Below are 14,145 nucleotides of genomic sequence, written 5' to 3' on the forward strand. Positions count from 1 at the left end.
CTGCTTGCTCTCTTTTGGTGATGAACTTGAGGCTGATGAAAGTGACCTATTTTTAGTGCTAGCTAGAGGCACAAGTGAATGGCTGGCAAAGCACAGAGTGCAATTCCCTGCCCTGCCAGTGCATCCAGCCAGGACTGCACCACCCAGGCACAAAGCATGCCAAGAGCCTTGATGCCATGCTCCACCTTGCCCCCTTTGATTCAGAGTATGCTCTGCAATTCCTGTGTCACAAGGAGAGGCTCCTTCCAGCTCAGACCCCCTGGGTAGGTGAGTGCCAGCCTTTCTCAAGCAGTGCCAGGGGATGCATTGCTGTGTCCAGCATTGGGGGCTGCCATGGTTCTGCTCCTGAGGGAAGCCTGCTTCTCTGCCTGGAGCAGCTCAGTGGGAAATGCCCCACGTGCAGCTGCCTGTGCTGTGAGAAAACACTGTGACAGCACTGCCACGGACTGGAGAGGGGGCAGAAATCTTCTACCTTTGGTTCAGGGCTGCCAAAAGTAGAAGATTCCTTCTGCTTCTGCTGCACGTCCTGCACCTTGCTCCATGGAGAGGGGGAGATGGGCTTCTATTTCCTCCAAGTGCTCTGAGGGCTGCTGCTGATTTCAGATTTACTTACTGTAATGTGTCCTTTACTGTGGTCATTTGTCTTGTTCTTTTAAGGCTATGGTCTGACATTTGGTCTTTACTGGATTTCACATTGCATGTGAGCATAAAGGTCCTGTCTGCGTAAATAAAGTTTTATCCAAGATGCTATTTACAAGTTTCTCCAAAATGTCAATATTTGCTTTCCTGCAAGCTAGCAGGGTGCATCACACTTCCTGCTGGTTAGCACTGCAAACTGCAGGTGCTCAGTGTCCAGATAGTGTTTCTGAGCCCTCAGAGAGACTTCCTGGGGGCTGATGTCCTGGGCAGCTGCCCCCTGCATATCCAGCTGTGGCTCCTCCTGTAAGGATCTGGCTGCTTTTTTTCAAAGTTTATACCAGCAGTTAATCATTGGGCTTTTTATACACAGATATCTCTTAAAATGTTTTCTTCTGTTCCTTGACATATTTATTTGTGCTGCATGCATGGAGTGTTTCGGCCTGGGATGTATACTTGAAGCAGAACAGGCAAGTCTTTCTTTATGGCCTTGTAGAGTCAGCTGCTCATTTGGCTGTTGTAAAAACAAATGAGGAGTTTAAATCTGCAAGACAGGAAGATCCTGTCTTGTGTTTGCAAGCACTGAGTGAGCAGGACACTACTGGAGGTGGTGGCCCCAATGGCCAGAGGGAGCTGCGAGTGTGAAACAGAGTCCCTGCCTGCAGCAGCTGCAGATCCAGCACAGGCAGGTTTATCTGCCCAGCAGGACAGCTGAACACTGCTCCATGGGCTGCAGCAGTGCCCAGGCTCCGGTGCCAGCATTGCCCTGCAAGCACTGTGCCAGGGAGGGACAGGTCTCTGTGGCTTTGCAAACTGCCTTCCCAACCAGGCATTCAGAGAAAGCTCCAGCAGCCTGTGTGCCAAATGCTTGGGGGCCTTGTGCTGCTTTGGCTGAGGAGGCAACAGGACTGCAGGGCTCCAGCAGCAGACATCCCCTGCTGGCAGAGTGACCCCTGCATTCCCACATGTTCCATCCCCTGCAGCAGTGCCATGTGCCGTGCAAACCCCCAAACTCTGATGGCAGGAGGGGGAGATGAGCTGTGGGTGCCATCCTCAGCACAGCACCCAGCACCAGACGCCTCCTGCCCTGCTACCCAGGCCCTGCTCTGCCCCAGCCCCACAGTATTATGTTCATCCAAGTCGTTCCCCCAGAAGCAAAAGTGCTTTTCTGTTATACCAGACTGCCCTTCCACTGCTGCCCGAGGAAAGGGGCAGTGAAATGTTTTCTCTGCTTCAAGACACAGTGAGGGGAGATAAGCCCCAGACAGCAACCTAAGCAACACAGCAAGCTCTTTCCAAGAGACACTGGCCTGCACTAGACCTCTGCTTTGTGTGATGAATCAGTGTCCTTCCAGAGATATAAAACAAGATTTCCTTAATTCCATGCTACTCAGGATACAGAGCTAAACTCGCAGGACTTAATCTATTTAAATTGTCCTGTGATATATATTCAAGAAAACAGAGGTACACTCATAAGAGTTAATCCATTTAAAATTGATTTCGCCTCTCTGCCTTTGTGAAATATCTGTACAGGAGAGCCTGGGGGGTTTCTGCATTTTTCAATTAGGAAAGAGACCAGCCAAGTCAACCAAACACAGGGCAGATCTCAGCTTGCTTTACTGCAGACATGCTATATCCAGTCTTTCAACTAGTACCCAAGAACCAAACTGTTGGAAAGGAGCTGGGGAAAGCCACCAGTCTTATTTCTTCCAGAGCTGATCAAAACAACCCCTGAGAACTGCTACAAAGATAAGCAAGTGGAAAGGTCCCAAGGGAGTGAGCATGCTTAAGCTCAGCTCCCATGTAGAGGCAAATAAATGGCTTTAAATTGATCCTTTGCCAATCTCTGAGCAGAGACAGAATCACAGAATGTTTTGAGTTGGAAGGGACTTCAAGGACCACCGAGTTCCAATCTGCCTTCCATGGGCGCCTCCGACAAGACCAGGTTGCTCAGAGGCCCGTCCAAACTGGCCTTGAACACTTCCAGGGATGGGGTGTGGTTCATTTTCCCCTAAGGACGGCTTTAGCTGTTGGATACAGCGGCAAGACTCGGTGCCTTTCCCTTGGAGTGTCAAACCCATGCCCACGCAGGGGAAGCAGTGGCCCCAAAGCCTCCAGCGGGATTTGATGCCGGAGCTCCCCTGTGCGGCTCAGCCGAGGGGAGACAGGCTCTGTGGAGCCCCCGCAGCCGCAACGCATCCCTGAAGGGCTCTGCGGGCACCCGGGGCAGCGCACACCCCGCGGGGCCCCCGGTGACGCCGGCCCGGAGCACCTCGCTGCTCAGCGACACCGGAGCCCATCGCTGCCCGGTGTCACCGGCCCGGAGCACCTCGCTGCACGGTGACACCGGCTCGGAGCCCATCGCTGCTCGATGACACCGGCCCGGAGCCCATCGCTGCCCGGTGACACCGGCCCGGAGCCCATCGCTGCCCGGTGACACCGGAACCCATCGCTGCCCGGCGTCACCAGCCCGGAGCCCATCGCTGCCCGGTGACACCGGCCGGAGCCCATCGCTGCCCGGTGACACCGGAACCCATCGCTGCCCGGTGTCACCAGCCCGGAACCCATCGCTGCTCGGTGTCACCGGCCCGGAGCCCATCGCTGCCGCTGCGCACGGCGGGGCCCCAGCGCCACCCTCTGGGGACGCGGCCGCAGCCGCGCGGTCCCGGCTGCACTCCCGGCCCGGCTCCCCTCCCCTTTGCTCCTCTCCCCTTTGCTCCCCTCCCCTTCGCTCCCCTCCCCTTTGCTCCCCTCCTCGCCCCTTCAGCGCTGTTTCGGGGTTCAGCCCGGGCGGAGCATCAGGGGCCGGAATAGGGCTCAATCCCCATTGCACCCCGCAGCGCTGGGGATTGACCCACTGCACCTTGGTGCTGCCTTTTCAGCTGAGGAAAGAGGATTTTATCAGTCATTTCAGAGCCAGCTGTTCAAAAAGGTGTATTTAAAAGATTTTAAATCTTCCTCTCTCAGTTAAGAATCTCATCCTTTGGTTTGATCTTTTCACATGAAAATAAGTTTGTTTGGAGTTTTTTTTCTGTTCATTTCTTGATCAGCTACATCAGCTCAGGAGAATCACCTCCAGGAGGAAGAACAGGAGGATACTGCTGCAGAGGAAATCTTGAAGTTCGAGAAGTGAGACCCTGTAGCACAGGCCTGTCCAAGTGCTCCTCACACCAATAGCTATTCTAAAAACAAATTACTGTAAGTTTAGTAACAGGTTGCGGATGTGAGTACTTCATATCTGCTTATAAAGGACTCCTCTTGTTATTTATTGTCCCCTTCAGGATTAGCTGAGGAAGGAAATGGGAAATTGTACTCGCTGGCATGTCATGGAGCTGGCTGAGGGGCTGAGGAGGAAATGAAGCAGAAGCCAGCTGAGAGCAGCACCTTGCCATTGGACACTGCAGGGTGGTTTTGGCCCATGTGAGAAGCAAGGCAGCTTTGACTCAGCATTCCTCAGGTGAAAGTTTCAAATCAAATCAGCACAGCAGTGAGCATTTTTACTGCTTCCTCCCATAACCACCAACTCCTGCCCAGTCACAAGCTTGGATGGAGGATCCCACTGCAGAGCTGAAGATGGCGAAAGGCTCTTGGTTGACTCAGACCAACAGTGACAAATGTGCCAAGTTCTCCCCAAAATTCAGCAGTGATATGTTTCTCCCCACTCTTATGAAGGTCACTGGTGTTCTGCATGCTGGGACACACAGAAAGGAAGGTCAAGCATGCTGACTCCCTGCTGAAGAGGGCATTTCCCTCCTGAACTAAATATGGAAGCAGACATAACTATCCCTCTTGTTTTTCCTGCGGTCATCTGAGGCATAGAAAATTCTGGAGGAGGCTGTTCTTTAGCCTCCGCTCCTGACTGCTTCCCTCCCACTGTTGGCAGAGCCAGAGCTGGCAGAATGGGGAGGGCTGGCCTTGAACACCCACTGTTCCCACAGAACACCCACCTGAGCGGGTGCCCAGCCTCTGGGCAGCCTCTGTGAGGAGCACTTGATGCAGTCACAAACAGGTTTTTGTGTGGGGTTTCTTTCCCCAACCAAATGAACATTTGCCAGAACTTTGGCCCTCCAGAGCAGCATAACCATTGGCAGGGCAGTGACTGTTGTGGGTATGAGCTCCTAAATCCCAGCAAGAAGGAGAGAGGTGATTGCATAGCTTTTGCTGCTTTGCTGCAAGCCTTGGCCAGTCCCACCAAATCAAGCACTGTGGGATATCTGGGATGAAAATATCAGATCCACACAGGATCCAGGCATCATCCCTGGGATGCACCCCCAGCCCTGAGCCATCAGAGCCCAGGGATTTAGCAAGAGTTGCTTCCTTCCAGGAGAACACTGGATCTAAAATAAGTTACATTTCCTTTATTGTTTCTTGGCTTGAGCTTCTAAAATTCAAACTGTTTCTGTTTTCCTCGTGTTAGTCATGCACACAGACTGGGAGCTTAACCTGTAATTCTGGCTTTGCTGCTACTATAAAACATTCACTCTGGGTTCTTCTAAACCAGGAGCAGAAACCTCTAATTTCATTCCACTAGAGGAGTTTAATCCAGGACTATGACATTTCAATTAGTTAGTAATACATATTTAACACCCCCAAAATTAACCAAGAGAAGGAAAAATGTTGTATATAAGCATCTACAAGGATTTTATTTACAGCCAGTAAAAGCTCTAAATTTAGAACAAAGATCTAAACAAAGACCTTGCAGTAACTCCTTCTGCCTGTTAGGCTGCATCATTTAGGAACTTAGGTTCAAAACATAATGTCTGAGTTTTTAATTTCTCCTTAGTTTGAATTTTCGGCTGATAAGGGGCAGAAAAGCCTAAAATATTGACAATTTCCCCTAGATGGGGAAACCATTTCTGCAGGATGCTGGTCCTACTCTGGAGCACACTGATGTTCCTCATCTGCAGTGGTTCAGTGCAGCTCCCTCTTTGTCTTTACCTCCTGGTAGCTATAGGTCCTCTCTTCACCTTCAGTGAGGCTGTGAACACCCTCAATGCGCCCCAGGCTGCTGCAGGTGCTGGTCCTGCACGGTGCTGGCCTAGAGCTTGGCAGTGCTGTCCTGCAGCATCTGAAGTGTTCCATGGCTTGGCTGTCTTGAATAACTGTGTCAGTAAGAAATACATTCAATTTTATATTCTTTAACATCACTGCTTTCTGTGCCTCCATAGATGGTTGTTTATTACCCACAGCCAGAGGTGGTTTTGCTCCTCAGCACAATAAATCAGGCTCTTTTTAGCACAGCCTGAAGAATTCCCTGAATGGTTTCAGCTCCCCCAGAACCACAGTGTGACTCAACACACTGAACAGAAAGCCAGACTTTCCCAGTAAGCTCCTGTTTCTCCACAGAAGTTATTGCTAGATATGGGTTGGTTTCCTTTTCATGGTATTGCACTAGGGCTCTTCAGCCTCTGGATTAACCTTGGAGCAGGGCATTGCAGGGGATTGCAGCAGGCAGTCCTGCCTTACAGAATGGGTGCCACGTGGCTGAAGTGGTCAGTTAGCAGGGGAGAGGTGATGAGCAGCCAAGGGATAAAGGAAGAAATCCTACCAGGCTGCAGGGATTTGGGAGCAGCCTTGTGAAGGCAGTTGTTCAGGGGGGTGAGGAGCTTCTTGGCCTGGGCTTACACACACAGACTGGCCACCATGTGCAGGATGCAGCTGGGTTTCTGCACTTCCTAAATAGTTCTGGGGTTATTATTATTATTATTATTATTACTTTTCAATCAATGCAGGAAATGAATAGAGGTGAGAATGGAAGTGCAGGGGTCAGCAAAGAGGCTGCTTTGTTATTTCTAACACAGCACAGCAGGGACCTGGAACTGTTGACTAAAGCACAACAATAACAACAATACCCTTGGAGCTTCTCTTTTTATAAATGACTACTGATGTCTTTATTAGCTTCCACAGCAGTTAGCAACACCTGTAGCAGGAAAAAGATTTATATCCACTAATAATGAATTCTGTGTTAGCAATGGGGACTAACTCAAATATCATTAGCTGTACCTAACAATAAATCATAGAGGTCACATAGTGCCCTTTGAAAGCTCTGATGTGACTGTTGTGCTAAACTCACCACACTGCTCTCCTGCCTGCCAGAGCACACAACAATGTTAATGTGGTCCTTGGCAGTCTTCAGAGGAAAAGTAAATGCTGAACTTCATTAAATATAATAGCACATAATAAGCTGATATTCGTTTACTTAATGCTCATGCTATGAATAGCAGATATTGACCCAAATGTGAGAATAGCCTTATCCAGTGTTCTGTCACCTAACATTAATCTTTATCAGCTTTGTGGTCATGTTCAGAGATCTCCCCTGGGTATTTTTCCTGGCCACTGTTAAACAAATAAATTGCTTCTGCTGCCTATAATTAAAGACATATATTCAGCAGTAAAGAGGCACAAATGGAAGTGTACAGCAGGAAATTGCTGCACCCTGAGTGATCCTCCATGTAAACCACAATGGCAGAACAGGACACATTCCCTGCTGGCAAGGAAAAAGCAGAAAAGAGAATGAGATTAAACTCTGACAAGCTACAGTGCAGTCTCTGGGGTGCCCTCGGGTTACCACATAAAATACTTTGATATATCAGCAAATACTCCTTATTTGGGAGAGATCATGCTCATTTGACCCCACCACCACTGTTATCCCAGCTTTTACTGCCACCCTGCCTTGACACCTCTCTGCTACCACCACCACCACACCTCCACCTCTCTCCCCATCTCTGTACTCTGTTGACACCACTTCTTGCACCAGAGAGTAAAGCTCATCCCCAGGAATGGGGCAGGTGGTTCAATCAGTGGAGTTTTTTTGGTAGATTCTTTCCATAAAAACTCAGAAGGCCCATTTCAGAATTTTCTCCCACATCTGTCCACCCAGGCCCACAGATATTCACCATGCGTTCTTTCTGGGCACTGGAAAGAGTAGCAAGGAACAATTTTGTTTCCTCTGGGACCCAGAATCTATTAAGAGAAAAAGCAGCAGAATGGGTCACTAAAATATTATCATCAAAAGCATAGATAGATAGATAGATAGATAGATAGATAGATAGATAGATAGATAGATAGATAGATAGATAGATAGAAACTTGGGTTACACAAATCCTAAGGTTTAGGCAGAAAACTATGAAAGCAGGAGAATTCAAAGCTGGGGCTGCCATGGTAACCCTGACTCATGCCATGGTGGTTGGGCACTGCAGCACCTCCCTGGGACCTCCCAGCAAGTGCTGATATGTGTTCTGCATTTTGTGGGCATTCTGTGGACAGGTAATGGAGCTGGAGAAAGCAGCTGGTGTGTTTGTGGAAGAGGATGCAAGTTTTGAGGGAAGAACTGGAAACGCAGATCTGGAGAGTACCAATACAGGCACAGGTAAATCTGGGCTCACAAGTGAGGTTGCACATGAACTCCAGAGCCCACAGCCCCAGCAAGCCATGGGACCATGAGAAGCTGGTCAGGAAGACAAAAGTTTTAGTAGTGAGGCTTGGAATACTGAAATCCAACCTGTGAACCCTAAATAAGTGCCAGCTCTAGCATGGGTCCTGCCCACAGGGCTACAACTTCCAGGTTGCAACAGAACAGCTTCATTTCCCTCCTAGGAAAATTTCCTACAGTCATGGAAATCCCTTCATGCAACTGCATCCCATTTGCAGTTATTCTGTGGAGGAATTGAGTCTAAACCAGAGACCAAGGGCTGATAAAATCTCGGTTAAAAACAGCTTGACTTGCTGGCTGTAGGCCAGGAGAGTCTGGGTCCTCCTGCCACATCAGAGAGGCAATGCCCAGGAGAGCAGCCACAGGTTATTAAATAGGGCTGTGATGACCAGGAGCTGGAGAAGATGTTTTCTTAGCATTGGCTTCATGTTAATTGTATATATAAAGTTATAACTTCCAGACTCCTCAGTGCCTTTAGAAATCAGACTGATTCTTGTGAGCATTTTTAGAATGCAGCCATTTCAGAATTAATTTTGTCCAACACAGAAAATGTATGCAACATAATTTCTCCACTGTAATGCTATTATCTTTTCTATTTCTCTTTCCCTTTCAATATATGTGTTGTGTAAAATCTTGTCAGTAAAAGATATGCATTTGTTTCTCTTTCAACACTTACATTAATTCTGGATTTGTTTAATCTTCACAAGTAACAAATTACCTTTTAAAATATGACAAAATTCACTTCAAAGCAAGCTGCTCTCCATTGTTCCTTACAAAAACAGCCAATGCACTCTTTTTCATTATGCATGCCAGCATTCATTGCTTTGATCATGATTTTTGGTGAGCTGCAATGAAGAACAAAAGTAGATGTTCAGAGAAGAGCACAACTCCCAGCTCTGCTATACATTGATATGCCAAGCCTGATTCATAAAATAGCAGCGTGATTTTAGGCATCTAGAGACAGAATGGAGAGAAAACAAAAATGTAACAATTGTATATGTATCCACTGAGCATCTTCAGACAAAAATAAAACATGGAAATTTGGAGGACAGAGCATTTGCATTGGCAAAGCTGAGACAAAACTCATCTGCACATGCAGGAACTGTCAGCGTGCCAGGAAGAGCGATTAAACAGCACGTCTGTGTATTTAAATTGGTTTGTTTGTGAGAGCAGATGATATAGTGCAAGTCAGAGCAGCAGGAAAATCCTTTGAATAGAAAGCCATGCACAGTCTGAGTTGTGGGAGGCCACCTCAAAAGACAGATGGGGCTTTCTTAACTATTTCTTAACCCATTCAGCAGGCACTGAGTCTTCACCTCACCTTTGATTTAGTAGCTGCACTTTATACTGCTCCACACTTTGGGTAACTGACCATAAAATAACAAGGTTCTTTCTACTTCCAACAGAAAAGTTTGATGCCCTGCTTCTGGAAGCAGGGAAGCCCCCCAGGCACTGCCAGATTTGCTCAGCCTATCCTGGCTCCTCCTTGCCAGGGACCAGTCACTGCTGCTCAGTTCCAGGTACTGTGTCCCTACACCTGTGGGATGGAGGCAGGGATGGAGGCAGGATCCAGACTGGGCATACCCTGTGTTTGGAGAAAAAGGGCACCAACCTCCCAGTGGACATTAAACCTCTTCTTTCCATCTTTTGAGCCATGGGAAGGAGCCTCACTGCTGGATTTTCCAGGGTGGATCTGGCCTTTGCAGAGAAAAAACAAGCCAATCCCTTCAGTTGCATAAAGCACACCCTGCTGGGCACTGCCAGGCATGGGTGTGCATCTCCATAAGGAAGAGAGCAGGGGCACTTCTCACTAGCTTGCTCAATGTCCCATCCAACCTGGCCTTGACACTGCCAGGGATGAGACATCCATAACTTCTCTGGGCAACCTGTTCCAGTGCCTCACCACCCTCACAGTAAAGAATTTCTTCTGTATATCTAAACTAAATCTCTCCTCTTTCAGTTTGAACTCATCAATCCTTGTCCTCTCACTACAGCTCCTGATGAACCTTCAGAAAAAAATAAGTCAGAGGACCTTTCCCTCTTAATCACAACAGGAAAAGTCTGTTCAGTCCATTCAGGACAAATATTTTCCAAATCTGCTTTTCAGTTATGTGATATTTTCTTTCCTACATTATGCCTTGTGCTGAGCACTTCCCATGCTCCCAGAAAGGAAAGGCATGTGTTATAGCACCATTCCCTATCAGTCTCATAACCTGCATGAAAACAAACCAGTTTCATAGCTGCTGGTGTAAATAGCCCAGGCACAGGACTTGCAGTGTGACTCAGTCATCAGCAGCTGGCAAATGCCAATGTCTGTTTCCACACCTGACACACACAGCCACAGACAACCTTGCCATATCTCTCTTCCCTGCCACGCCTTCTTCAGGAAACATTTTGCTTGATACATTTTTGACAAGTGTGTTTTCTGTGATCTGATTTGCTATTAATGGGGTTTTCATCACTGTTGTTACCTGGGTTTCTCTGTGTGGGAGCTGAGTACAGAGCATTTCCCAGCATTTCCCATTTCCCAGTGCATATTTCCCATTCCCCTGTGCCTGGAGGTGAGTGTTGGACCACATTCTACTGTTATCTTTGTGTTTGCATTTCTTAGTGCATTTCTTCACCCCCTGCAGGATGATTTGAGTTCCCGCATAGCATTTTGCTAGCGGGGATCCTCCCTCCCTCCTCCAGTTTCCCCTGGTTCCTCTCTTTGCCAATACTTGCCAAAGTTTCTCATCCCTCCTCATCCTCCTTTGACCCTCGTGGCATTTCTGCACCATTTTGGGGGCACTTTGTCCTGTGTGACCACCCTTCACCCAAAGCTGCCTGTGCAAGAAGTTGTCAACAACCGAACCTCCCAGCATGCTCCCTCTGGGACAGCACAGGGACCAAGGTGACACAGTGTGATGGCTGTGGTGGCAGGTGCCAAGGGAAGGTGCCCATGCATCAACAGTGGTTTTCAGCACTGGGCAGGAGCAGTTTTCACAAAGAGAACCAGAAATCATGATTTGCATCAATGGCTTGTCAAACAAGTTGGCAAAGACAGATGCTCCTACATGGCGCTCAAGGTATGCAGCTTTTCCTGTTTCCCTGCCTCTCTCACACCAGCACAGGCTTGGTGCTCAGGAGTTTGACTCAAAGGCACTTACCCTGTTTTATCTGGCCACTGATGCCATTCACAGTTCTACACAGGTCTCTTCTACTCTCACCAAACTCTGTATCCCCGGGGAGCAAGGTCATACAGAGAAGCATCTCCAAGCCCCAGGATGCCATGCAGGAAACCTTGGTGTAATTCTTGGTTCAGCCAGATGTTTTGAGTTTCACTTTGACTGCCTTCATCCTACGGTAGACTGTGACCAGCAGTTCTTCCAGCACTTGTGCCCTGTGCTTCTCCCTGTGCCCAGAGGGCACTCAGGAGATCACCCACTGTCTATGCTGCAGGATGGAATCAGGTCCAAGTTATCCCTAAAAATACTTTTTGCCCTTATTTTTTTTAATGCAATGATAAAAAAGAGATTTTCTTTAAAACCCTATGTCCCTAGAAGAGACGAATCTGGAGATGGGTGATATTTTGCAGAGGCTGCAAATCCACCCTGTTTTCTGTCTGCAGTGAGTATACAAAGATTTAGTGGGACCAAGACCTATCTGCCAATATAAGCAGTGCTAGCAAATGAGCCAGGAAGAAACAAAGAGGGACTCCTGTGCTTTCTAAGCCTCTGAACTATGAAAGCAGCCACAAAGTCACTCAAAAAGACACAAGCCTTTATGCTTGTAGTCAGCCTGGCCAAGGCAAAAGACCAGGAAACTTCCACACAGTGGTGATTTTGGTAAGATGGTCCTGCTGACACCACGGAGTGCTTGGGACAAGCTGATACATGAGCTTGATTCATGGGAGGCCCTGGGGGAAGTCCATGTCCAAGCTGAAGAAAACAAAAGTTCTCATTATGTGATCCAGATCAGAGAGGGCATGGAGGGCCTTCAGCTGCTGGGCACAGGGCTCAGCCATGGTGTACTGGGGAAACACTGGGATCAGTTTGTGCTCACTCGGGTGTGAAATGCATAGATGAATGGTTGAGCAGGACATGGAGGTCAGAAAACAATTCAAGTAATTCAATTGTGTATGATTTCATGTTAGCCAATCTTAGCACATGTACATACAATCTGCTATATCAAGGAGTCTGCCATCCATAAGGATTTTAACCTATGATCTCATCTTCCTCCTCATGTGGGTTTGGTTCTGAGAAAACTGGGCCAGGGACAATATCAGAGGTAAGTCTGAAGATTTAACAGCTCCTTGCAGAGCTGGCCATTGCAGCCCCTCCAAGCCAACACATCCCACTCCTGTGGCAAGGTGAGATGAGCCCTCATTGCCATCCTGGTGCTCATCCCTGCCTGCCCCTGGAAAAGAGCTGTGCCAGTTCTGGGGAGAAAGCAGCCAGGTCACTTGCAAACATTAATTATGACCTTTATCTTCTATCGCGGGAAACTTTGCCCCTGTTACACCCAATTGTCCTCTTGCTGATCTTTACGAGCAGCAGAGATAACAGCAGCCAGCCAGCCTGAAAACACTGCACATCCCCAGCAACACCCTGCAGAGGCAGCAGCCAGCACAACCCCACCAGGAACGAGTCCTTGTTCTGGCTCTGTCTTGGCCAGGGGGTTTCCTGGTGCTTAGATAACCTTAGTAGCCAACATTACATCTGTCTGCATGGGCAAATCAGGCATGGCTGTGTCACTGTGGTCCTGTGGTTATAAATCTCCCTGATCTAGGGGCCCTATCAACCTCTGAGAAGCCATTCTGATGCAAAAAATAAGTGTGTTTGCAGTGGAAAGGTCAAGAGCACTGTGGTAAAGCTGAATTTTAATCATTGTGTAAGACCTGACTAAACACCAAAACTGGGCTTTTATTTGAATGTTCTTTAATTCTGCAATTACATAATTTCCTCTGCCTAATAAAACATGAAGTCATGCAGCTGCCATGAGTGACACACTGATAAACAATTCAAGATGCCTTTCAATAGCATTTTTCTCCAGTTTCCAGAGCCATCTGCCTTCCCCAGCTAAGGTTACATCATTACAGACTTTAATTATTTAGAGGCCATCCTACTTACTCTAATGCAATTGTTGTGTTTGGCTGTCAGTTAGAGCAGAAACAGTGTGCAATGAATAAAGTCAGCTATTTTCTGTACTAATTATTTATTCAAATTCTTCAGCATTGAGACCATGAGGTGTATGCTAGGCTCATTCTTCCTTATTTTTAAAAAGAATCAGAACTGTTCATGCATTTCCAGTGTGTTTTCTTCCCGTCATCCCAGCACTTCTGGTTTGGCTGAGAAGCATAATGATTTTTTAAGGGACTTTTTTGAGGAGGATGTGGCCTGATGTCACCCGCATGTGCAGGACAGGTGTGCATGTACCTGCCTGCATGTGCACAGCCACCTCTGTGTTGACCACTTGACAACAGTATCTGTCTCAATACGTTAAGCCTTTACTTATTTTACAAAAAAAGAGACTAGATAGAGAACTCCAGTTTGTGTCAGTGCTTTGGGAACCTCTGTGGTTGTTAGAAGTCAGAAAAAGGCTGTAGCTGAGCTAGGGAGCCAAAGAGTGAGGGGGACAGCAGGTCAGTGCAGAGAATGTGGAGGGAAGCCTAAATTTATGCTCAACCTGCTCACACGTATTGATTAAGTGTTTTGGCTCAGGATCAGGCATATATTACTGAGCAAATATTAAAAGCTATGCAGGTTTCAAGGGGAAGCCTCTTTCCTCTGGGAGTTGCTGTCGATTACTCATAATTAGTTGAGAGGTCAAAGCCGACCAGAAGATCAGATGAAAATTTATGGAAGGAAAATATGAGGAAAAACAAATAAGGAACCATATTATTTGATTCCTGCTGCCAGTTTCAAACATTCATTACAGAAATTAATGAGAAAAAAACGTTTAAAAGGTTCTTGTCATTTTGTCTAGTAGACTATCTTAATTCTCTATCACCCGGTTTTATCACAAAATCCTGTGGCTGAAAAAGACCCAGGTGGGGGTCGGGCTCTTCTCACAGGGAACCAGCAACAGGACAAGGG

This window comes from Camarhynchus parvulus, chromosome 4A, assembly GCF_901933205.1.
Source record: "Camarhynchus parvulus chromosome 4A, STF_HiC, whole genome shotgun sequence".
In the NCBI taxonomy this organism is placed as follows: domain Eukaryota; kingdom Metazoa; phylum Chordata; class Aves; order Passeriformes; family Thraupidae; genus Camarhynchus; species Camarhynchus parvulus.